This window comes from Doryrhamphus excisus, linkage group LG1 (genome assembly GCF_037039965.1).
Source record: "Doryrhamphus excisus strain RoL-2023G ecotype Guam linkage group LG1, RoL_Dexc_Guam_v1.1, whole genome shotgun sequence".
NCBI lineage: Eukaryota > Metazoa > Chordata > Actinopteri > Syngnathiformes > Syngnathidae > Doryrhamphus > Doryrhamphus excisus.
Window position 1 is genome coordinate 29,642,501 of NC_136357.1, and position 26,200 is coordinate 29,668,700.

Below are 26,200 nucleotides of genomic sequence, written 5' to 3' on the forward strand. Positions count from 1 at the left end.
CCCCAATAATGACCTATGGTATAGCGCACATACACCAATGGCACGGTAAAAGGCCTGGTGGCGCCCCAATAATGACCTATGGTATAGCGCACATACACCAATGGCACGGTAAAAGGCCTGGTGGCGCCCCAATAATGACCTATGGTATAGCGCACATACACCAATGGCACGGTAAAAGGCCTGGTGGCGCCCCAATAATGACCTATGGTATAGCGCACATACACCAATGGCCCGGTAAAAGGCCTGGTGGCGCCCCAATAATGACCTATGGTATAGCGCACATACACCAATGGCACGGTAAAAGGCCTGGTGGCGCCCCAATAATGACCTATGGTATAGCGCACATACACCAATGGCACGGTAAAAGGCCTGGTGGCGCCCCAATAATGACCTATGGTATAGCGCACATACAGGATGGCACGGTAAAAGGCCATGGCAGCCCAGACACATACATCACGTGTAGTATGTAGTATGTGGTATGTGTTTTCCATGTACTCTGTATGACATGCAAATACGCGCCGGGAGAAAGGCTGTCATGGCGGAAGGAGCTGCAGTGTGCACGCCAGGCCACCGCTTGGCGCTGTGACATGGTGACCCAAACCACTAAACTGAAGTGGCTTGGCTGCAGGACGTGCACGTCTCCTCGCTGCGCACGGCTGAGAGCGGGGGGTTCGGAAGAGGGGAGGGCGGGGGCGTTCAAGGCTGGGGGAGGGAAGAGTAAACAGGAAGTCATTAGGAGAGGAATATTCGCTATCATTGCAGTTTTTGGCCTGGTAAAAGAACCACTTCAGAGGATTCTTTACGTCCCCCCCACCCACCACACCCCCCACGCTAATTTTATCATGTCAGCCACTCTCTGCTGCCACTGTGTGTGTGTGTGTGTGTGTGTGTGCGTGTGTGTGTGTGTGTGTAAAGGCCGTGGGCATCTTTAGTGCCAATTAAGAGAAAGGCCAGAAAGTGAGAAACCCACTCAGCAAGGCAACGCTGACAGCCAGGAACCCAACAAGAACTACTGCAATTCACCATTACTATTACTGCTACTATTACTAGTATTCATACAAGTTGTACTACTGCACTGGAATTAAACTACCTATCTACTCCAGAGTAATACTTCCGTATTTTAACAACTTCAAATTTAGTTTGTTACCTCAAAACACAGATGCAGTATTTTACATGGAAGAGAGGCTTTCTGTAGTAAATGTACACAGTACATACAGTACATACAGTACATACATACTGTATAGTAGCTCACGTTCATTCATTGTATGCAAATACTGTACTTGTATGACATTGGTACTTACTGTTGGTGTATGGTGATGGCGTACGGGTGTAGTTGCGGTGTATAGTGTTGGTACATAGTGATGGCGTACGGGTGTAGTTGCGGTGTATAGTGTTGGTACATATTGATGGCGTACAGGTGTAGTTGCGGTGTATAGTGTTGGTACATATTGATGGCGTACGGGTGTAGTTGCGGTGTATAGTGTTGGTACACAGTGATGGCGTACGGGTGTAGTTGCGGTGTATAGTGTTGGTACATATTGATGGCGTACGGGTGTAGTTGCGGTGTATAGTGTTGGTACATAGTGATGGCGTACGGGTGTAGTTGCGGTGTATAGTGTTGGTACACAGTGATGGCGTACGGGTGTAGTTGCGGTGTATAGTGTTGGTACATATTGATGGCGTACGGGTGTAGTTGCGGTGTATAGTGTTGGTACACAGTGATGGCGTACGGGTGTAGTTGCGGTGTATAGTGTTGGTACACAGTGATGGCGTACGGGTGTAGTTGCGGTGTATAGTGTTGGTACATATTGATGGCGTACTGGTGTAGTTGCGGTGTATAGTGTTGGTACACAGTGATGGCGTACGGGTGTAGTTGCGGTGTATAGTGTTGGTACACAGTGATGGCGTACGGGTGTAGTTGCGGTGTATAGTGTTGGTACATATTGATGGCGTACGGGTGTAGTTGCGGTGTATAGTGTTGGTACATAGTGATGGTGTACGGTGTAGTTGCGGTGTATAGTGTTGGTACACAGTGATGGCGTACGGGTGTAGTTGCGGTGTATAGTGTTGGTACACAGTGATGGCGTACGGGTGTAGTTGCGGTGTATAGCGATGGTGTCCGTGTGATTATGTGAAAGGTTAGGGCTGTTGAAAAGGTTTACACGGCAGCCGAGCCGAGGACGGCACGCTCGCCGTGTCTCGCTCCTGTCGGTGTAAGAACAGACGCTGGAGGCGAGCCGGGGGGGCGCCCTCGGGGCAGCACACCAACACACACCTGACAAGGAGACACACACAATCAAACGCTAACACAACTCTTGTTAATGCCTGTTTATACACGGGAGCATCTGATCAATGCCATGTGGAGTCATGTCAGCTCTTTCACACCCTCCTGTATAACACACACACACACATGCGGATGAGCACACGCACACACACACACACACACACTCCCTCTTCAGAGGCTAAATGACAAGCGTGTCTATAAGTATAAAAGTATGCGTTATGTGAAGCTAAAGACTAATTATGATGATCACTGATGACTTTTTCATGTCAGCCTTAAAAGCTCCCCCTCATTAGCCAGACTGACGCTAGCTGGAGGTCCTTCTCGCCCGGGGTGTCATTACGCCTGTCAAGTATGTATGCACATATGCAAAGTACTCTCATTACGCATATTTACATACACAGCAGCTCACAATACACCATGGAACCTCGACTCAAGTCAACTCACACCTTCTTTGCTTTTTCTTTGACTTGGTCTGTTTGTTTGCCGCCAAAGTCATTAGCATAGATAGAATTTTATTCTTCACTTCTTTTTACGCTTGTGTGACAGTTAAGCTCGTTAACGGGAATTATAAATAAGCAGAGACCTTTTGAAAAGTGCGGCTGCTCCACTGCCGGCTAGCTTGGTGGCCTTGGAGCAGACAAGCCAAGATCAGCCGTGGTCTGGCTTTGACACGCTACTCATGCTGGTGCCCATTTCACCTTTCACCTTTGACCTCGGCCCTCTCGGAGCAGACAAGCCAAGATCAGCCGTGGTCTGGCTTTGACACGCTACTCGTGCTGGTGCCCATTTCACCTTTGACCTTTGACCTCGGCCCTCTCGGAGCAGACAAGCCAAGATCAGCCAGGGTCTGGCTTTGACACGCTACTCGTGCTGGTGCCCATTTCACCTTTGACCTCATCGACCTTGGCCATCCTGGAGCAGACAAGCCAAGATCAGCCGGGGTCTGGCTTTGACATGCTACTCGTGCTGGTGCCCATTTCACCTTTCACCTTTGACCTCGGCCCTCTCGGAGCAGACAAGCCAAGATCAGCCGGGGTCTGGCTTTGACACGCTACTCGTGCTGGTGCCCATTTCACCTTTGACCTTTGACCTTGGCCCTCTCGGAGCAGACAAGCCAAGATCAGCCGGGGTCTGGCTTTGACACGCTACTCGTGCTGGTGCCCATTTCACCTTTGACCTTTGACCTCGGCCCTCTCGGAGCAGACAAGCCAAGATCAGCCGGGGTCTGGCTTTGACACGCTACTCGTGCTGGTGCCCATTTCACCTTTCACCTTTGACCTTGGCCCTCTCGGAGCAGACAAGCCAAGATCAGCCGGGGTCTGGCTTTGACACGCTACTCGTGCTGGTGCCCATTTCACCTTTGACCTTTGACCTTTGACCTCGGCCCTCTCGGAGCAGACAAGCCAAGATCAGTCGGGGTCTGGCTTTGACACGCTACTCGTGCTGGTGCCCATTTCACCTTTGACCTCATCGACCTTGGCCATCCTGGAGCAGACAAGCCAAGATCAGCCGGGGTCTGGCTTTGACACGCTACTCGTGCTGGTGCCCATTTCACCTTTGACCTTTGACCTTGGCCCTCTCGGAGCAGACAAGCCAAGATCAGCCGGGGTCTGGCTTTGACACGCTACTCGTGCTGGTGCCCATTTCACCTTTGACCTTTGACCTCGGCCCTCTCGGAGCAGACAAGCCAAGATCAGCCGGGGTCTGGCTTTGACACGCTACTCGTGCTGGTGCCCATTTCACCTTTCACCTTTGACCTTGGCCCTCTCGGAGCAGACAAGCCAAGATCAGCCGGGGTCTGGCTTTGACACGCTACTCGTGCTGGTGCCCATTTCACCTTTGACCTTTGACCTTTGACCTCGGCCCTCTCGGAGCAGACAAGCCAAGATCAGTCGGGGTCTGGCTTTGACACGCTACTCGTGCTGGTGCCCATTTCACCTTTGACCTCATCGACCTTGGCCATCCTGGAGCAGACAAGCCAAGATCAGCCGGGGTCTGGCTTTGACACGCGACTCGTGCTGGTGCCCATTTCACCTTTGACCTCGGCCCTCTCGGAGCAGACAAGCCAAGATCAGCCGGGGTCTGGCTTTGACACGCTACTCGTGCTGGTGCCCATTTCACCTTTGACCTCGGCCATCTTGGACCAGACAAGCCAAGATCAGCTGGGGTCTGGCTTTGACACGCGACTACGCTACGCTGGTGCCCATTTCACCTTTCACCTTTGACCTCGGCCATCTTGGACCAGACAAGCCAAGATCAGCCGGGGTCTGGCTTTGACATGCGACTACGCTACGCTGGTGCCCATTTCACTTTTGACCTTTGACCTCGGCCCTCTCGGAGCAGACAAGCCAAAATCAGTCGGGGACCGGGAGCGGAAGGATGCTTGCGGTGTAGATGGGTCTTGCGGCCATCTTGGTTCTTGCACCCAACTGTGACCCACAGATCGGCTGGACGTGTTGCGATCACCTGGCTAAAGCAGCCATCTTGGATTGGGCGTGGCTGAAACGCAGCAGCATCCTTGCCGAGACAGACGTGCAGGAAATGAGTGAAGACGGGAGATGAGGCGGCCTTCCCAAAGGCACGCTGGGTGACAGCAGCTCTGGGAAAGAATAGACGTCGGAGAGAAGAAGGGAGCACAGAGGTGAGGAGAGGAAGAAGGTAGCGGCGTGACGGCGCCATGTGTCACGTCCAATCAGGCGACAGCGGTGCTGAGGGATCCAGTATTGCTTGTGCCGGCGTCGGGGCGGGCCCACTCGGCCTTATCCCACTCTCCTCCACGGACGCCCGGATCATTTTGGACAGAACCATTAAATGCCACGTCATTACCCGTTATGGAGGCTGCACCCGCTACCACGCCAACCCCCCCGATGATAATAGAGTGTGCGTGTCAGTGCAGCCGGGTCTGCGGCGAGGGGGTTGTTGCGGAAACAGGAGAGATGGGATTGACATTACATTTGCGATTGACTTGGACTGCTGCGCATGGGAGCTGTTAGCTTATCTTTAAGGCGACGCCAGCAGCTACGCTAGACGGGCCTGTAGAGCAGGAGGAGGGTGGCGGGGGGTCCGTGTGGACAGGTGAAGGCTCCCGCTGGGACCCGCCGCCTGCGCTGGCAGCTAAATTGAAGTTTATTTATCCAATTGGCTGTCAGGGCGGCTTGTCGGCCGGCTGTCCTGCGTGTGTTCACAAAATGCCAAAATCTGGACAAATTGTTTAAAAAAAAAAGATAAAGGTAGCGTGGGGGGGGGGGGGGAAATCAATGACCTTTGCCTGCGTCAAGCTTCAAGCTGCCAGCAGCTCTTAAGACCGTCCTTACTGGTCATTAAAGCTTGGAAGCTGACAACAAACAACAAACTACCTGCTCTTACATGACCCTCGTATCTTTCCAAAATTCTGAAGATTTTTTCTCTCCATTCCATATCTGATCAAATTGTTATAAAAAGCTGCTGACCCAAACACCGCCTGCTAAAACGTGGCAGAATGCTAAAAACATTGTTTTCACACTCTTATGCTAAACCCCAGAGGCAGCACAACACTTAGCTTTCCACATCATTAGCTTGTACGTTTAGCATGTAGCGTAAGCCTTACATTTGGTCGTACAAACTTCACTTTTCAACGAGGTGCACCTTCCTCTGACCATGTCAACCCTCAGTCATCAGCAGGTAAATGTGCTAGCAGTATCACCCTTAAAGTGCTAGCTTGAACATGCCCACTTAGCTTTTAGCTAATGAAAAGGCAACGAAGTGAGTGCTAATGAGCTGATTCTTTGCTAATCACAACTTGAGAAAATAAATGTGCCTTGCCTTTTGTGGAAGATCATTTTTCATGTCAGCGCATTGTGCGCTGCTGCTCGAGCGCCGCGGCTTCCTTTTGAAGGAGGCCGCTCATCAGCGCAGCGGCGGGGCCGTGTCAGCGCGGAAAGAACATGACCTTTAAGTTGGAATCAGCATGTTTGCTGGTGCATACGCTGTCGACGAGAAGGTTCAGTGGGCCGTCAGAGCCACGAGAGGAAAGAAGAAAAAAGAATAGAACGTGTAATTGAGTCAGACAGTCGCTTTGCTTTGTGTTGAACTTTAACGCCACACCGCATCAAACGTCACACCTATGGATTCCAGGATGCTTCTCACGCACGCAACCACACTGTAAAGTACTTACTATACCACTTACTTTTGCAAACTAAAATGTGCATCTGCAGTAGCCTGGGGACTTCGGTCATTGCCATCGTTTACATACCGCCGTGCACTGAGGCCGGGGATCGAACACGGCACCTTCTCCGGGTGATCTCCGGGGACTTCCATCATGCCTCACTCACCCTGGCTACCTTCTACGGCATGTGGACCGGTGGAAGGGGCAACAGGACCATATTAGGCCATTCATCTCACTCCGGTCACAGAAGGCACTTCCAGGCCCCTTCCCGCCGCCTCCTGCCCTGATGTCCGAACCGTAGGCAGTCCAGTCTTGGGAACATGAACTCTCTGGGAACGTGATACAGCCTGAAACAGACCACTTAAAGTCCCACATCTTGGCACTAGCGGTTCTTCACGTACTCGATCAGTACTCCACCTTTGGTCTTCCCGCATGCTTCCACATCCCTATCCGCATCCCTATCCGCATCCCTATCCGCATCCCTATCCGCATCCCTATCCGCATGAACCACATGAAGCGGGTATGCATACCAGCTCTTGGTGAAACACATCAAACTGCTTCCACAGTAATGCTGCCAGTTGTGACCAGTGCCTGCACCTCGTCACGCTTATTGGAGCGGGAGTTGACATCGCCCATAACGATCGATGGCACCGCTGGCTTGCGTCTGTTCCTGCTTTCCGATAGCTTAGCCTTTAGCTTTGCTCCGGCATGACAGCCCTGGTACACCCTCGGATACTTCGATAAATAGTTTTTCATTCCATATGTCTGTGCCAAACGTACTTCCAGGAGAGCTGTCCTTGTGTATGGTATGTAGTATGCATGTGTAGTATATTAGTATAGTATATGTAGAGCGCTACAGAGAGGTGGAGTGTGATGACCTCTACCTTGGAGAGACCAAGCAACCCTTACACTACCACTGATTCTCAACTGGTGGGTCGGGACCCAAAAGTGGGTGTGGTTAGCATAGATAGCATAGCATACATTTAAATAGTTAAATATGAGATATTTGAGACGTTTGAGTTAAATAAAAATCTGCTATTTGGGTCTCGCTTGTTGTTGAGGAGGGTGGGTCCTGCAGTCAAACCGGTTGAGAACCACTGCCCACAGTTTCCAAACACATGGCACAACATCGGAGAACAGGTTCTGCAAACCACATGTGCCCAAAGACACGTTGTAATCCAAGACATCACCATTTCCTGTCTCATTGCATTTGAAAAGGAAAGGAGCGCTCAGGCTAGCAAGACAAGAGTGAAATCCTTAGCAGCCTTTTCTCCACACCAAAATTATTCAAAAAAATACAAAGCAAACATGGCTACAACAGCTAATGACAAGTTCATACTGTAAACAGTTAGCAGTTAGCACTATTAATAGCTTAAAATGCTAATGAAGCTAAGAGCCAACCACATGAATTCATTTGTTGCCAATAACCCAAAGGAACGTAGTAAACAGTTACCACGCTAGTGGCTGCAGGCTAACTGCATTAGCGGCTTCTCAGGGCGTTGAATTGATGGCAAGCAGACTGTTCGGGTTCTCTTGCAAGACGTTTCACCTCCCATCATCGGTTCATGCTCAAAGACTAGATAGAACAGCTGTAGTCTGCATTAGTGGCTAGAAATGCTAACAAAGCTAATGGTTCCTTGTTACTGCGAGCTAGCAGCTGCTGACTAGCAGCATTAGTGGCTAAGAGGGCGAATAAAAGGGCTAATAAGGCTAACAGCTAGTGCACGAGTGGTTCAGATAGCTAGAGGCTGCTGGTTAGCGCCATTGGTAGCCAACTAAAGTTATCAACAAACAGTTAGCGCTCAGCTCATTTGAGGGAATAAACAGCTCATACAGCGAACAGAGCTAGCAACCCAAAGCTAACGGTTGCCAGATGTCTTTGACTTTCCGCAAATCTTAAGCCACATTGTCATGTACAAACACGCTGGCTGAGAAAGAGAAGGCAAAAGTGAAGTAAGACTGCATTTGCTGCTAATCATCATGAATGTTTAATGACAGCCTCCACAAGTTGCACTTTGAAAACACTCTGGCCTTTTCATTTCCTTCCTGCGCCAGTTCAGCCTATGCTAATAACGTCTTTTAGCATGTCCTGCAGGGAACGACCGTGCGCGTCGTCCTACACAGTACAATGCTGCGCTCGCTAGCGCTGCTAATTCCCTGCCTTTGATTTCCGTGTTCTTTGCTTGCATCATGTGTTCCTGTCAATTAAGACCCTTATTCTTTGGCACTTGGGTTTTTTTACGTGCACTTGTTACTCAAAACCTGCAAAAGATGGATGGCAAACATTCTGGGAAAAGATGCGTGTTTGCTGGGTTGAACAGCGGCTCGGAGATTAATAAAGTCAATTGAATTGATCAAGATCCGGCATGCTTGTACAGAAACTACGTCACTCCGACCAATGGAATGCCACCACCTCAACCAAACAGTTGGCAGTCAATGATCAAGTCAAGTCGGCTGGAAACAGAAGAAGAAGAAAACAGCAAGTAAATAGCAAATAAGAACACCAAAACAGGAAGTGAGGAATAAACGAAAAAACTAAACAAACGCAGGCTGACAAGCAGGACATGACAAAAATATGACATGAATAAAGTCCTAATATTACACAAACAACATTTTGGAAGATTTAAGAAGGAAGTTGAAATGTTTTATCCATCCAACCATCTATCCAACCATCTATCCATCCATTCAGTCATCCAACCATCCATTCATCCATCCACCCATCCATCCATCCATCCAACCATCTATCCATCCATCCAACCATCTATCCATCCATTCATTCATCCAACCATCCACCCATCCAACCATCCACCCATCCACCCATCCAACCATCCACCCATCCACCCATCCACCCATCCATTCATCCATCCATCCAACCAACCATCCACCCATCCAACCATTCATTCATCCAACCAACCATCCATCCATCCAATCCAACAGTTGAAAATGCAAATGTTTCCATGAGCCTGTTTAAAACAAGAGTTCCCTTTAAAGTTAGCGTGTGTGCACGTGTGAGGTTGTCATGTGTGGAGCGTGTGCGTGCGTGTGCGTGCGTGTGCGTGCGTGTGCGTGCGTGCGTGTGCGTGCGTGCGTGCGTGTGGAGATATCGTGTAGCGGACAGTAAAATCAATGTCTCATATGAGGAGGCTGCAGGCTGAGGCCTCACCGTTCTTGTCAACAAGCTTATTGCTTTTCTTAATAGTCCAAAGCCGACGTTTCCCACGTTGGGGGCGCCGCTGAGCTGACTTGTGTGGTCAGAAGTGGACAAAGGGATCCTGCCTCCTGGCCTCCGCCGGCCGAGCCCGGCCAGGATTAATTACCGAGCGGGCCGGCTGGATATTTGTTGTTGTTCTGTGCCGCTGCCACGCGGCGCCGGCGGGCCGCAGCGATTGGCCGCGTGCTAAGCTAATAGTGTTAGATGGACTAACAACGTTACCACGGCGATGCAGTAATCAGGCCGCCCTCAGCTTCACACGCTAATCAATAACAACATGGCCGCTTAACCGGCAAGACCATCAATCATCTCCGTCAAGACGACACACATGAATATATTTGTATAGTACTGTTATGTACTTGTACACACATGAATATATTTGTATACTACTGTTATGTACTTGTACACACATGAATATATTTGTATACTACTGTTATGTACTTGTACACACATGAATATATTTGTATACTACTGTTATGTACTTGTACACACATGAATATATTTGTATAGTACTGTTATGTACTTGTACACACATGAATATATTTGTATACTACTGTTATGTACTTGTACACACATTAATATATTTGTATACTACTGTTATGTACTTGTACACACATGAATATATTTGTATAGTACTGTTATGTACTTGTACACACATGAATATATTTGTATAGTATTGTTATGTACTTGTACACACATGAATATATTTGTATACTACTGTTATGTACTTGTACACACATGAATATATTTGTATACTACTGTTATGTACTTGTACACACATGAATATATTTGTATAGTATTGTTATGTACTTGTACACACATGAATATATTTGTATACTACTGTTATGTACTTGTACACACATGAATATATTTGTATACTACTGTTATGTACTTGTACACACATGAATATATTTGTATAGTATTGTTATGTACTTGTACACACATGAATATATTCTCATGAATATATTAATGAATATATTCATGAATATATTCATGAATATAATCTCTGATAGCGCCAATCAGAAGTCAGTACTACTGTACTGCAAAATATGATGAAATACAGCGGCCTTGTACTTCTTAGGTTGTGCAGGAGTATGTAAGGAGTATGTAAGGAGTATCTAAGGAGTTGTGTGTACTTGCGTATCCTCTTATTAGCAAGCGTACATTTAGCATCTGAGGCGGTGAGATTAGCCTAGCTTCAACGTGAAGATGCTAGCGTATGAAAAATCAATCCCAACTTGGGACCCATTGAGACCCAAAGCGACCCGGTCGTTAGCGCCACAAACGCAGCAAAGCGCTCGGGCGGGGCGGAGGAGGCGGGGCCAGCGTGGCGGCTGAGCATTGCTCACCCGGCGCAATCGGATGAAAAAGCAGTGCAGATGTAATTTGTTTTCAATGGCTGTTTCAAAAGAATAATTGTGGTGACACCAGCCGCTCGATAATATGGATTTTGGTTTTCAAGTGAAGTGCGCGTGTGTGTGTGTGTGTGCGTGCGCGTGTGTGTGTGTGTGCATGTGTGCGTGCGTGCGTGCGGCCAGCAAACACACAGCTGCAGAGCCAAATCCAATAAAAATGGATGGTGTGTTCTTGTTGTTGGGGTATTTGCAGGTCTGCTGGGCGTCAGCGGGGCCAGCATCATTGCAGGGATTACTAAATGTGTCCTGTGGGCCAGCTGCCCCTCGCACCTTTCATCCCTCTTCCACCAACGAGTCACTCATGGGCTCCAATCAAGTCACCCACGGTGCAACGGCACCACAGCCATCGACTTCCACGGCACAGAAAACGTCCCTCGCTCCGTGAAGCCGACCGGGGCCGACATGGAAGAACTTCCTGAACAATCCATCACCTCGCTCACTCGTCTTCTCGTAACGTCCTGAAGGAAACGCCTCCTTCCTCACCTCCGACCCGCCCCTCGCTAAATCAACCCATCCGGCACTCTGTCGAAAAGCAGGCTTCACTACACATCATAAAGGGGACCTATGTTGCTTTTGCACGTTCCCGACCTCTAAATGGAGTTGGAATGTTGTATTCTGGTTCAACCATGCCGAAGCTGCACGTCATGAGCTCAGAACATTTGGAAGTCAGCCCTGAAAGGAGGTTGGGATGGCTCCGAACACGGTGATGTCACAGCCAGCCTTCCTTATATGGGCGTGCCTGGGTACAAACTGTACAAGCTGTTAGCTGTACAGTTGGGATTAGAGTTAGGGTTGGGATTAGCATTTAGCATTTAGGTTTAGCGCCATGCCTGATGTCTCGTGAGAGTAGAGTTTAATTGACGACTAACAGTATTGCATTTGTATAGCATATAGCATTGTGCTGTACTGCATATGGCACTAGTACTACTGTACAGTAGTACATGGCTGGCTGTGTGTGCTGCAGCCATGGAGTAAGAATGGCGTGCCTTAAAAGTAGACTGGCCATGACTGACTATCTACTATTGATTATTGATTATTGATTATTGATTATTGAGCGTGTGCAGTAGACGCCAGGACATGAACAGTGATCATCTCCTCATGATCATCACATTAATAAGATCTTTGCTCTGGCTAGTTAGCACTTTCCCGCCTCGGAATGTGCTCATTTGTCGTTGGTCCACTGCCCCCCCCCCACCCCCCCACAGGGGTCTCTGTGTAGCACATAATGACCACTTTGACCGCGTGCCAAATGGCAGCCTGTTTTGTGGGTCGATGGGGCAATTCTCATTTATCAGAGATGTGTGTGTGTGTGGGGGGGGGGGCATGGCTTCATTGGAGGGGTGGGACATGGCATGCAATGAGTGGAGGTAGATGTAGATGGCACACCGGGGGCCAGCTGGAGTAAAAGGACATTATTCCACCTCCTCCACGCTCTCTGTGCTATTCCCATACTGGGGGGGGGGGGGTCACCAGAGACCAGACTAGGCTGATTTATTCCCCCCCTCTGCTGTCCTCTGCCTGACTGCCTCCGCAATGAACAAATTTCCTCCCTTTCTCCCCCCTTAGACTCTCTCTCCATGGAAACAAGAGAACATTAGAAGGTTCAACTGATGACCACCATGTCCTACTCTCACCCCCCCACCCCCCTACCCCACCCGCACAGCAACATCTGTGGCATTGTGCCGCACATTATGGAGGGGCCTTTTATTGTGGCCAGCCTCCACATCTGTGAGGTGGATAGATGGTTTAATAACAAAACGTTAGACATCTTTGACTTCAGCTCATGGAGGATCTAGAAGATCAACGCGTATATTCTTCCTGAGTCACTCCTCTAGCAAGGACAAGGACAACGACGAGGACGAGGACGAAGACAAGGACAAGGACAAGGACAAGACACCATTGGAGTTCCAACAGATGGCGACCATTTGAATTCATTGCAATGAGAGTATTATGTGAGTATTGTGTGAGAATTGCGTGTGTACTGCGTGTGTACTGCGTGTGTACTGCGTGTGTACCAGCATCAGCCTTCAAACAAAGCAAAGTTCTTGTACCTGGTCGGTAGCAGCCTTTCCCTTTAGGGAAAGATGAAGGCTCTCATCTCCATGTCTTTGCACCGCTAACGTCCCAGCGCGTCTCGGCGGTAGCGGTCACGCCGGCGGCCGGACGAGGCCGGTTGGTAGCGCGGCTGGCTGCAGGGGGGGGATAATTGCCGGCGTGATGAGATGATCCTACATGCGCTGACAAGTGAGGGGCTGCTGGAGCGTGAAGGCACAAAGATTTCTCCCGTGGCCGCTTGCGGGTTTCTACGATAATATGCTAATGCCTCATGCAGGAACATTTCAGCGTGTGGAGGAAGAACTTCCAGAGGGCCAGACCAGGATTAACAACGCTGACAAAGCTTGGATTAGGAAACCAAACCCCTCTGAGGGTGCGCAATTTGGAAAAGTTTGTAGGACATGTGTTGTATGACATGGTGACCGTCACATGCTTGCCTTTCATGAAGCATGGCCGCCGTTTGACCTTGGAACAGATCCTTGCCCTTTCTATTTCATTCTCTTCCAAACGCAAACCAACTGGATGTGAACTGGAACCGATGGAAGACGGAGGAGAACGTTCCTTGCTCTTCTGCGCTGGCCACTGTCTGTGGACACGCACACACACGCACGCACGCACGCACGCACACGCACACGCACACACACATACGCACGCACGCACACACACACACACACACACACACACACAGTATTGATTTTCATTTAGATAACTTAATGTTGGCAGACAATCCCCAGCCCCTTCATCATGGATGCTGGGCTCCCGTTGGAGATGTATGAGCTCACCTCGCTGTAATCTGCCACCATCTCTCTTCCCACCTCTCTTTTTCCCCACACACTCATTTTTCCAAACTTTAACCAGCTTGGAATAGGCGGGATATTAATGGACAGGGGAGGCCTCATCCATCAATCACACCCGGAGCAACACGCACTTCCCAGCAGGGGCGTTCGCCACGTGGCTGAGGACTACATGTCACATGACATGAAGACGTGCCAACGGGAAACAAAACGTTGCTCGCTCCTCCCCCTCCAAAACGTCCCGCATGGCGTGACGTTCGCCGCGGCGAAGGCTGTGATGGTCGGCTTATGGTACGCTAATTCCTGAAAGTTTACTTCTGGCTGCAATCTTGTCTCTTTAAGTACCGTTGTTCACTGGCGATGTCTCACGGTGGTTGGTGGAGTTAACGCTCCAGAAAACAGTGAGGAATGATTCCCAAAATTCCCATGATTTCCATGATTCATTCATCTGTGGCGGGCCACCACCAATACACCACAGAGGAATCTGCCATTCTATCTTGTTTTCATTCGTTCCCATCTGCTCACCATCACGTGATGGTAGGGCCGTCTGAGTGGAGGACCTCACACACGCACACGCACACGCACACACACACGCACACGCACACGCACACACACACACACACACACACACACTGTCACCTGATGTTAGGTCAGCCTGGTGGTCTCCAGGGGACGTGACAAGCGTCCACGTGGCAGAGAAGGAAGACGACAGGCCGAGGCCGAGCAGCACCACGGGCGCCAGGGGGGACCACCCGTCCTAAAAGGCAGAGAGTGGACATGTCAAAACAGAGGACAAGCCAGGAGACGAGGAGGACAGGCGACAGGGACACCTCCGCCTCCTTCAGTCATCGTGACTGGATGAGAGCTGACTGACAGATGATCTTCTTCATGCTCACTCACGTCCCCACTGGGGACCGACCAGGCGGGGGTGTCCAACCCGTCTCCCCACCAGGGCCCGACCAGGCAGGGGTGTCCAACCCGTCTCCCCACCGGGGCCCGACCAGGCAGGGGTGTCCAACCCGTCTCCCCACCGGGGCCCGACCAGGCAGGGGTGTCCAACCTCCAACCTCCACATCGGGAAAAAGGAAACTTTTTTCATTTAGTCAAGCGACACCAGTAGAGTAGAAATGCTCATGTACAGTATCATCTCATGTACAGGTGTGTATACGGTGTGTATACGGTGTGTATAAAGCGGTGTGTATTGTGTGTAAAGTGTGTATTGCGTGTATAACGAGGCGTGTATTGCGTGTTGTGGCCGTGAAGCCAATCAGCAGCTAAGGTTAGCATGATTTATTTAGCTTTGAAAGAACGGGATTGCTAATCTCAGCCGTCAAACCTGAATAAGCTTTTAGCATAAACATCATCCTGTCCTTTTATTGTCACCACCTTTCACACCTCATATGTCTGCGTGTGTGTGCACGTGTGCGTGCACGTGTGCGTGTACAAAGCCATTAGAAGCACGAGGGTGTCGCCAGCGATGGCGTGGTGTGTGATCTTCTCAGCAGACGTGCAGGATGTATTTTTCATGTCGCAGGTGGGAAGTGTTGCGTTTGTGTGACTCGGTTTTTGGATGATGGCATCAGAAGAGATGACGCAGATGGAGCTGCAGGTTGCAGACCCCTGGTCTAAGCACACTAATACTGTACATGCAAAGCACTCAGCACCCCCCATACATGTATGTGTATTTGATGATGTATTTGTTCTTATACACTTATACAGAAGTACAAGCAAAATAGTGCAATCATTAGTGTATGTGTATGATTATATGTATATGAGTATATGTGTATAATCAATAGTGTAGTATGTGTGTCATGTACGTGTGTAGGTGTGTGTATATGTGTATCGTGTACATGTGTACGTGTGTAGGTGTGAGTGTCCGTGTGTATGTGTAGGTGTGTACGTGCTTCGTGTGCGCGTGTAGGTGTGTACGTGCTTCGTGTAGGTGTGTACGTGTGTATGCGTGTATGTGTGTACGTGCGTGGTGTACGCGTGTAGGTGTGAGCGTACGGTGGAGATGGGGCGGGCCCATTAATCTTGGCCTCTTCCTGTCTAGTTATTGTGTATTTCTTTTGGCCAGAGATTGATTGTAGCAGCAGAAGATGAATTTGCCTTTCTTTCTTTTCTTTCCTTCTCCTTTTCTCCTCATTCTCTCTATTTTGTCTTTTTCTTTCCTTGTTGTGTTTGTATTTAGTTTTGCAGCTGCTGATGCTCGGCCAAGGTGATGCCCCCCCCCCCCCCCCCCAGCACCTTGATGATGTATATGAGATTACACGGTGGTGTGTATTCCAGCATGTACTACACATGTGTAGCAGGAAGACAAAGAGAGATGAGAAGGAAATCATCTGGAACGACCTGCACACATACTCATCATGGATAATACCACGACTGCTCTTTCATAGTACTACTCCTCTTTCATAGTACTACTCCCCTTTTATAGGACTACTGCCCTTCCATAGGACTACTCCTCTTTTATAGTACTACTGCTCTTCCACATTCATACGTACATGCATATGTACATGCATACGTATGTACATACATACATACAGTGTGTGTGTACATACATGATGTACATATGTACATAGTTACATAACCCTAACCCTACTCAGACAGTAATATGTATTTCCCCGTTCGGGTGGAGGCCATCTCCATCTAATACATTTGAATGATGGACCTCCTTTCTTCCAATCTTTGCAGTAACTTTGCTAAAAATCCCAAACACTCCATCAAAAGTTTCAAAGTCACATACATGAAGAGACACACTTTTTGAAAATTCTCCTGACATTACGTGTGTGCGTGTGCATGTGCGTGTGTGTGTGTTGACCTTTCTGCAACGATGGCCTGTATTCACTGGTTGTCAGCACACTCCGTGTTCTGGACCATCCATCTTTGCCAGCATCAGTCCTCCAAGCAATCCTCCACCGGCCCATTAACACACACACACACACACTTAAGGATTGTGCATGTGCAGGCAGGTAACACACACACACACAGCGTACATGACAACACTTTGCTTGCATGCATACACTCATAGTCAACTTGGAAATAACACCCATGAAGAATCCTCCATTGTGCTATTAGTCCACCATGATGTTCTCTTCCTTGACTCTCAGCTCAGCCAAGCTAGCCTCAGGGATCATTAGGGCCCTGCTACACGCACACACGCACACACGCACACACGCACACACACACAATCCAGGTGGCTTGTTGTTATTTATAACAAAGAGAAAGAAGCACAGCAGAGGTAAATGACATCATCAAGCCCGTATGGACCCCTTATGACAGCATGTGTGTGTGTGTGTGTGTGTGTGTTTGTGTGTGTTTGTGTGTGTGTCCTACAAGCCACACTTCCCCTTCAAACAGGATGTCTGCTCCAGATGTTGGTTGGAATAAAACACATTTATTGTCCTGATTGGCACTTTACACTCATCTGAATGTCCTGATGATGATGATGATGATAATAATAATAATTATGATAACAATAATCCACATTTAGATGGTGGACATAACCTGTCCCTGGATCAAAGTGTGGCCCCCACCATCCAACATGAAGAGTAGTGGTGAGTCACTACAAAGTTGTCCACCGTCATCAAACGTACTACTTGTTCAGAATAAAGAGTCGTTCATGATGTCCATGATGAATAAAGAGCTTAGCAGCCAGGACAGAAACGCCTTTACTGCACGTCCACGCCGTCTCCTCTCGTGGTGTTCCCACAGACGCTCTTACGTGAAAAGGCCCAGCTGACCTTCTACTTCCTGCCACAACCCAGGAAGCTGCTTGTCCACTTCCACTCCAAAAGTACTCAGCGTCCTCATGCTTTATACTATACACAAAATACTTCTTACTACTGGGATGTGTACTCATACATGCTACACACGTTATACTACACACCAAAACACTTTACTTCAATCCTACTTGCTGTCCAGCACCTTAAGAGGACAAAGCGCCAGTTATTGATAACTAGAAATCCATAAATGGATATAAACGCAGGTATGTAGTATGCGGGTACACAGTCGGCAAGCATGTACTGCATGTACAGCAAGTACTCCAGGGCGGGTAGGGGTGCTGCGGGCGTCATGTGATCAGGTTTCTCTGCCTCCCGGGAGCGCGGCGGTGTCCAGAAAGCAATATCCTGCGGGCCGTTTCATCATGCCATGACGGCCACGGGACCCATCCGGCAGCCACATTGATCAACGCCACGGTCGGGGTGATGGGACGGAGGGACGAGGCCGGCCGCGGACGTGGCGGCCCGCCCGGCCCCCCGGTGCCGCTCAGGCGGGCGCCGGGCCATTTGTCAAAGTTTTATCTGATTCCAGAGGTATTGGATCTATCAGTCATCACATATGAGCCAGGAGATTGACCTCCTCTTCGGCCATTTTTCTAAATTACAGCCAGCTGATATTGGAGTGACACGGCCTGCCGTTAGAGGTGATCAAAGCCTCGCTAAACGAGGCGGCGTTGATTCGATTGCGGCGGGCCGAGAGACGTCGGAGGTGTCCCGGGAGCCTGAGTGCTTCCTCCTCGCTCGCTGGGCTTTAGATTGCCTCTTTCACTGACAAAGCACCTGCCAGACGCTCATCACGCATCCCATCCATCTGTCCATCAGACGCTCGGACATCAACAGGTGAGGCGCCGGCCGGCCTGCCGCCCGATAATGAAAGATAGGAAAACATCACACGCCCTGTCGGCCGGCGTTAGGCGCCGTATGTATCCCACTTTGGGCAAACATGCAACTCATGCATTGCTTTCCCGCCATCGCCATCACCCTCTCCGCGTCACGTCCTCGCTTGACCTCCTCCTCAGCCATCCTTCATCTCGCCGCAGATCAATTTCACCCCGGCAAACGCGGAACAAAGAATCCGTGCCGTGACTTTCCTCGCTGCCGCGCGGCCTGCACGGGGCGGGACTAACGAGCGCGACGCCTCGGCTCGTGTTGCCTTTCCCGGCAAACGGAGCGGCTTAATTGCGACTTCATTAGCCCTTTCTTACCCGCAACACTTGACCCCCTTGGGACAGGTCTCTCATTAGGGGGCCGCAAAGTGGACTTCAAGTTGGCTTTTGCAGAGAGAAGAAGCACAATTATCAGCATGTTAGGAAAGGTGTTGATTGGCTTTCTTGGCTAATGAACACGCCGCTTCTTCTGCTCTTGTTCTGCTTGGTGGAACTCCGAGAAAAGGCACCTTATTGTCCAGAACCTCCACTCCTCATCTTAACACCACAGTCGCACGCTTCCGACTTAGTGGGAACACTTAGGGAACCTTTCTGTAGCCGCTGCACGGAGCCAGCTCCATCAATCAAGCTTGGAGGAGTTTGCTGTGGAAGATCTCCCTAGCATCTTTCATCTTCAAACTCCAACGTAGCGCGATACAACGACCCCTTGTTTGTCGTGGCTCATTGGTTCCGTGATATACTAAGTCATTTTAAATAAAAACAATATTTCTAGAGCAAAAGTTAGAGCAATGAAAATCATACTCGTCCGTCTCAGCCATGGCCTGTCCATCTGGGCCATGGCACATTCGTTTGGGCCATGGTGTGTACATCTGGGCCTTGGTGTGCACGTCTGGGCCTTGGTGTGCACGTCTGGGCCATTGCACATCCGTTTGGGCCATGGCATGTCCGCCTGGACCATAACATGTCCTTCTCAGCCCTGGTGTGTTCGTCTCAGCCCTGGTGTGCACGTCTTGGCCTTGGTGTGTACGTCTTGGCCATGGCATGTTGGCTGGTGGTTCTGTATCCAGTCTCCATGCCGTGTGAAGGTAACGTGTGTGACACCATCCCAGATGCCTACATAAAACTATATATAACTATATATATATATTTCTATAGTTTGGGATTAATAACCATAGTCACCATCATTATTCATGAATTCTTCCTTGTAAAATGCTAAGTAGAGAGGGACATACGTATGTATGTATATGCTAAAGTATCAACAAACCATCTTCGCTTCGTCTCCTAAGTAACAAATGCGTGTAATATCGAATAATCCATCTCCGTAGTAATCAATATATCTGTGTATTTTTACAATATTAAAAAAAAAAATGAGCGGCATGTTGCACACCCTTGTGGTAGAAGCACCGGCTACAGGCCTACAGAGCTACAGAGTGGAACAGCATCAGCTGCCTGGTGTGGGTTTGTCCACTCCAAGGTCGCTTTGCCTTGGTGGAGGTCTGCACTGCAAACAGGGGACGGATTGTCACGTCCCGTGTCCAAGTCCGCGGAAAGGGTTTCTGCGGGACGTGGCCATGGAGTTCCTTTGTCAGTCTCAGGTAGATCAGCCCTCCAGTCACGGAGCCTCCACAAGCTTCTAAGTGAAGCTGTCAGCGTGGAACCCGAAGCCGCACTCGTGTGTTAGCGCCGACACGTTTTGCCTCAAACGTCTTCTTCCGCAGCAAACGTCTGATGGCTGCCCGAGTCCATTTGTCAGAAGGAGGCGGTGCGAGGCGCTAACAAAGCACATGCTAACTCCCTCCCGCTAACAAGGCGCGTACCTGGAGAGTTAGCGCTTCACGTCTTCGACAAATGGACTGGCGTCTCTCCCGGGCGGAGGAGCCGGCCTCCATCTCGCTCTGCATTAAGCGGGCCAATCAGGGGCTGTCAGTCATGCATCCCAGCTCGCCGCTGACAGCTTGGCAGCCGTGATGCAAGAGCGGTTCATTCATTCCGATGACACGCTGCCAATATCTGCGCCGCCTTCCCGGGCCTGCTGGAAGGAAGGGCATCCGACCGAGCAGAATTAAAGCTTGGACTGCAACTTTTGGGATGGGGCGGGCCTTGACGTGCCCGTCTGAAGTGTGACTGATAAGGCAGGAGAAAGTTTAGCTCGCCTTCTTGACTGCAGCCCTCGTCTGAGGTGTTCCGCGTCCGTGTTGTTGTTTGGCTCATACTGACACAGCCTGAGGGGGGGGGGGGGGGCTTGAAGGGCTTCAACTCTTATTGGCGGTCCTCCATGCTAGCGGGGGTTGTATCTTGTGTCTCTGCAGTGGTCTCACAATGTGATGTAAACAAAGAATAACAGGAGTGTGAAGGCGACTATAGGGCTGTTATCTCATTTCCACAGGGCTCTAAGGACTATTTTGGTAGCTAAAGGAGTTGACTTGTTTCAGTGAACTCAGGACTCTCTTAAAATCCCATCACTATGGTGCCGCACTTCCCCAGAACCTGTCCAATGTGATGAAGAACCAAGCGTCAAGGATCCAGTCCGACCTTTCATCCATCCTTTCATTGCTGTCTCAATACTTTTGAATACTTCTTTGTTTTATTTCCTTACGTTCTTTCATCTTCCTGGGACTCGAACATGATCCGTGTTGGAGACGTATCAATACTGGCCTTTGTTTATCCAGGTGACAGCTGCTGGATATTGCATGTTGCATTTTTATGTTTCCTTCCTAAGCCAGCATTAAAACGTCGTATATCTGCTGCTTTTATGGGCGACACGGGGCGGCCGGGAGGCCTTGTTAATGGTGTAACACGCTGGAACCGTGGCCGCCACTCGCCTTCACGCACGCTGGTTTACCAACATCCATCACACACACACACACACACACACACACACTCTTCCAAAGAGGCCTAAACGGGCAAATGAGAGGTCGTCCTCAGCAAAGTGAAGGAGCCCTCAGGTTCTTGATGGATGCGCGGTCTGATTCCCCCTGTGAGCGATGCAGCGCTAACCCTGTTTAGCTTCTGTAATATACTCGTATTAGCGCGCATAAATAACCAGCGTGCCCGGATGCTACAAATATTTGATTGCGGCGCTAATAGGCTGCCGTGATTCTCTGTCGGTGTCGCTGCAGACGTGGACCCGCATCCATCTTTCTACGCTTAATCCATCTCCAGAGAGACAGAGCACCAATGAGGCGTCGGCATGGATCGTGCCCCAAAGAGGCCACTTCATTAGGTACACAGAGGTAAGCGAATCACGTAGACTGGAGATACGAGGCATGGAGTGTTCCTAATGTTGTGGCCCCCGTGGGCTCGCTCGCAGCTTTTATTTTCTTTCCTTGTTTGACGGCCAATCAATGAAGGAATGTACGTCGATGTCTACATGTATGTGATATGCATGTCCGTCTATTTGACAAACACACAAAGACAGCTACGGCGAGCACAGTCAATCAATCAATCAATCAAAGGATGAAAGGGGATTGCATTCAAAAGTATTGGGACATGAATAATGAAGTGAAATGGAAACTTTAGCTTAAGGCCTTGAAACGTCGTCATTGGCGCCTTTAGGTGGCGCCTTTAGATCACGTGGATAGTCAGGAAATGTCATGACGTATTTAGCACGTCCGCGGGAGAAAACTAACGCCGGTTTTCTTTGGCTGAATGGATGGATGGGGTCAAGGGTTAGCCCTCCATGCGCCCGGCCAACACCTAGCAAACACAAGCATCCATCATTCCAACGTCAACGCTGAACATTTTGCTGAAATTTGGACATTTGGAAATCACAATCAGCAAACTAGTTGGCAATGAATCCAGAAGACCGATTGTTGCAGCTCCAGCATATCTTCATCTACATTTCATTCCTTGACCACGCACGTTGGCATTTGGTCTTTTAGCGAGCAGCCCTTGACGGAAAGGTTTGGACACCCCCATGCTCTTTGGAGTACTTGTACATTCCAGACAAGAAAAGAGGATTTGCTCTTAGTCGGTGGATTATTCCGAGGGCTGTCTCCCCAGATTAAAACCTGACAAGATGTCTCCTTCAGGAAACAGCCTGGTGGACACTCGGCCTGGGATGATTCATTTCATTCATCACACGTTTGCTCCATACAACAATGGCAAGAACGGAGTGAGACCTTTTGTCAGTTTCTGTGTCTCGGTGGGTGGAGGCGGGGCTGCTAGCATACACACGTGGTGCAGACGAGTAGCCTTGTGAGGATTGCTCATCGGAATGTGTATGTTTTTATTCTACTCTTCTTAAAAGTAACGCGAGAACTTCTCTGGTCTCTTATCTCGTCTTCTCTCCTGCCTTGTGACGCCACGACTTACGTCTTTCTAATTTAGATCACAACATGCCACTTAAGGGAAGGACATGTTGTTGTTGAGGAACGTCAGTGGGGTCACCCACCAGGTGGAGGTGCCCCACCACGTGGGGCCTGGCCACCAGGTGGGGGTCGCCCACCCCCTACCTCTTCCTGCTGAGTACCACATGTGTACTTTGTCCTGGTAAATACTAACATGTGTACTTCATCCTGGTGAATACTGACACGTGTACTTGTTCCTGCTAGGTACCACATGTGTACTTCATCCTGGTGAATACTGACACGTGTACTTGTTCCTGCTGAGTACCACATGTGTACTTGGTCCTAGTAAATACTAGGGGTGTGAATCTCAGCACGGACGATTCGATACACATCTCGATGCACTATCAGCGATACGATACATGCAATTTTCTGGCGATACGATGCGATACGATTCACCTTCTTCACAAAGCGATACGATATGATGAGATAATCATTCCGTTCAAATCAATGCAATCCGATACGGTGCATTTCTTGCCATATGATGCAATTCAACATGATGCAAATAAGCAAAGGAAAAAATGGAATTCCGTATGGTCCTACTAAAAGGATTTGGCTGTATTCCTTCTAGGCACTTGGCAGTAAATCCAACTAAAGTACTGTTTGTCTTTTTTACTATGCACCACTTCTTCATCGTTCTTTTTGCCAGCTTAAAACAGCTTAAAACAACTTTTACAAAACAACTTTCCTCCCACTTTCACATGGCTATGCAATTCCAATAGCAGTGGTTCAGTGGTGGAGTCAAACATTTACAATAATTACTGCTGTAAAAAATACACGACAGCAAGAGCAAAGTTAAAGTGACACTTTGAACAGTGGAATCAATGTTTATGTTCCTGTCTGCTAAAGATCCACTCACCTGATTTGCTTGGTTCCGGGGGGCGGCGGTGGACTTGTCCATGTTGTCCCCTTTTTAGGGGGGGTCAGCATGTTCGTCTGCTGCCGTTGTACGGCTTCTTCACGCGGCAGTCTTTGCAAATGACGGACGTTTTGTCGAGCTTTCCGCCGTTCTTCGTATCCGTAGTGTTTCCAAACATCCCATTAAACGTTGCGGGGGGGGGGGGGGGGTTAAATATAGAAACTTCCTCGCTGCTGCTTGCTACGAACTGTCTACGTCCATGCTGTTTTACTAGTAGTTGGATGTTCCTCACGGCTTCCGTCCGTATTCAATCCCAAAGGCCAAATAATGATGGTGCATTCAGGGCGCCTGGGGAACATCCTATAGGGCGAAGTTGAGCATTAATAAAACGGTGCTTGCATCGGATTTTACCGATTCCCACAAACGCATCGAGATGAATCTAGATTTCACCCGTCAATTGCATCCATAGCCGGTGAATGAGCATCAATGTATCGATTCATATTGATTATTATCAATTATTTTCCACACCCTTACTACATACATACACCTGGTGGGCCACCATCAGGTGGGGGTCAAGGAACACCTTGACCCCCCCACCCTGACGCTCGGAGGCCATCTTCCTTTTACTTTTCAGTAAAATAGCATGGCAAAGTTCAATAAAGTACCATTACAGTATTTAGAAGGATGAAGTACACGTGTCAGTATTCACCAGGATGAAGTACACATGTGGTACCTAGCAGGAACAAGTACACGTGTCAGTATTCACCAGGATGAAGTACACATGTGGTACCTAGCAGGAACAAGTACACGTGTCAGTATTCACCAGGATGAAGTATACATGTGGTACCTAGCAGGAACAAGTACACGTGTCAGTATTCACCAGGATGAAGTACACATGTGGTACCTAGCAGGAACAAGTACACGTGTCAGTATTTACCAGGACCAAGTACACATGTGGTACTCAGCAGGAACAAGTACATGTGTCAGTATTCACCAGGATGAAGTACACATGTGGTACTCAGCAGGAACAAGTACATGTGTCAGTATTCACCAGGATGAAGTACACATGTGGTACCTAGCAGGAACAAGTACACGTGTCAGTATTCACCAGGATGAAGTATACATGTGGTACCTAGCAGGAACAAGTACACGTGTCAGTATTTACCAGGACCAAGTACACATGTGGTACTCAGCAGGAACAAGTACATGTGTCAGTATTCACCAGGATGAAGTACACATGTGGTACTCAGCAGGAACAAGTACATGTGTCAGTATTCACCAGGATGAAGTACACATGTGGTACCTAGCAGGAACAAGTACACGTGTCAGTATTCACCAGGATGAAGTACCCATGTGGTACTCAGCAGGAACAAGTACACGTGTCAGTATTCACCAGGATGAAGTACACATGTGGTACTCAGCAGGAACAAGTACACGTGTCAGTATTCACCAGGATAAAGTACACATGTGGTACTCAGCAGGAACAAGTACATGTGTCAGTATTCACCAGGATGAAGTACACATGTGGTACTCAGCAGGAACAAGTACATGTGTCAGTATTCACCAGGATAAAGTACACATGTGGTACTCAGCAGGAACAAGTACATGTGTCAGTATTCACCAGGATGAAGTACACATGTGGTACTCAGCAGGAACAAGTACATGTGTCAGTATTCACCAGGATGAAGTACACATGTGGTACTCAGCAGGAACAAGTACATGTGTCAGTATTCACCAGGATGAAGTACACATGTGGTACCTAGCAGGAACAAGTACATGTGTCAGTATTTCCCAGGATGAAGTACACATGTGGTACTCAGCGGGAACAAGTACATGTGTCAGTATTCACCAGGATGAAGTACCCATGTGGTACCTAGCAGGAACAAGTACATGTGTCAGTATTTCCCAGGATGAAGTACACATGTGGTACTTACCAGGATGAAAGATGGTAGTAGAGGAGCTATTTACTTCATCTTAAGGTTGATTGACACATCAAGCCGGGCCGCTATTGGCTAGGTCGCGTGTTTGCGGGGAAGCGCAGGCGTGTCAAAGAGGAAGTTGCAGATTTCCGAGTGTTGAAAGGGAATTCCCGATGAGGCGCGTTTCAGCGGCGAGTCAAAGAAGAAGAAGTCTCGTCACTGAAGGCTGCCGAGGCCCACGTCTACGTTCCATCACCAAGTTCTGGCATTCCCAAGAAGTGGAATGTGAGCAAGAACTGTCATGACTTCCGTTGATGGGCTGACCGATCGATGATCGATCCCAGCCATTTATCAACATTCAAGCCCTGGAGGCCATTTTGGACCATTATGGAGGCACGCCGAATATGCTCTTCCATGGCTCCACCAACATGGCTTCTTTAGCACTCAGCAGTAGAACATGTGTGTATGTCCTATCTAGTCTTTGAGCATGAACTAGACTAGGGC

General features: G+C 49.1%; 1 long non-coding RNA gene across 1 annotated transcript; it reads right to left on the reverse strand.

Annotated features, from left to right (window-relative positions):
* Nucleotides 1–13,597: 13,597 nt before the first annotated feature.
* On the reverse strand, nt 13,598–23,953 carry LOC144900193 (uncharacterized). Its single transcript, XR_013628533.1, has 3 exons — nt 23,778–23,953; nt 14,543–14,660; nt 13,598–13,695 (listed from the first exon to the last, which is right to left on the reverse strand). It is a non-coding gene; the product is annotated as an uncharacterized LOC144900193 (long non-coding RNA).
* Nucleotides 23,954–26,200: the final 2,247 nt, after the last annotated feature.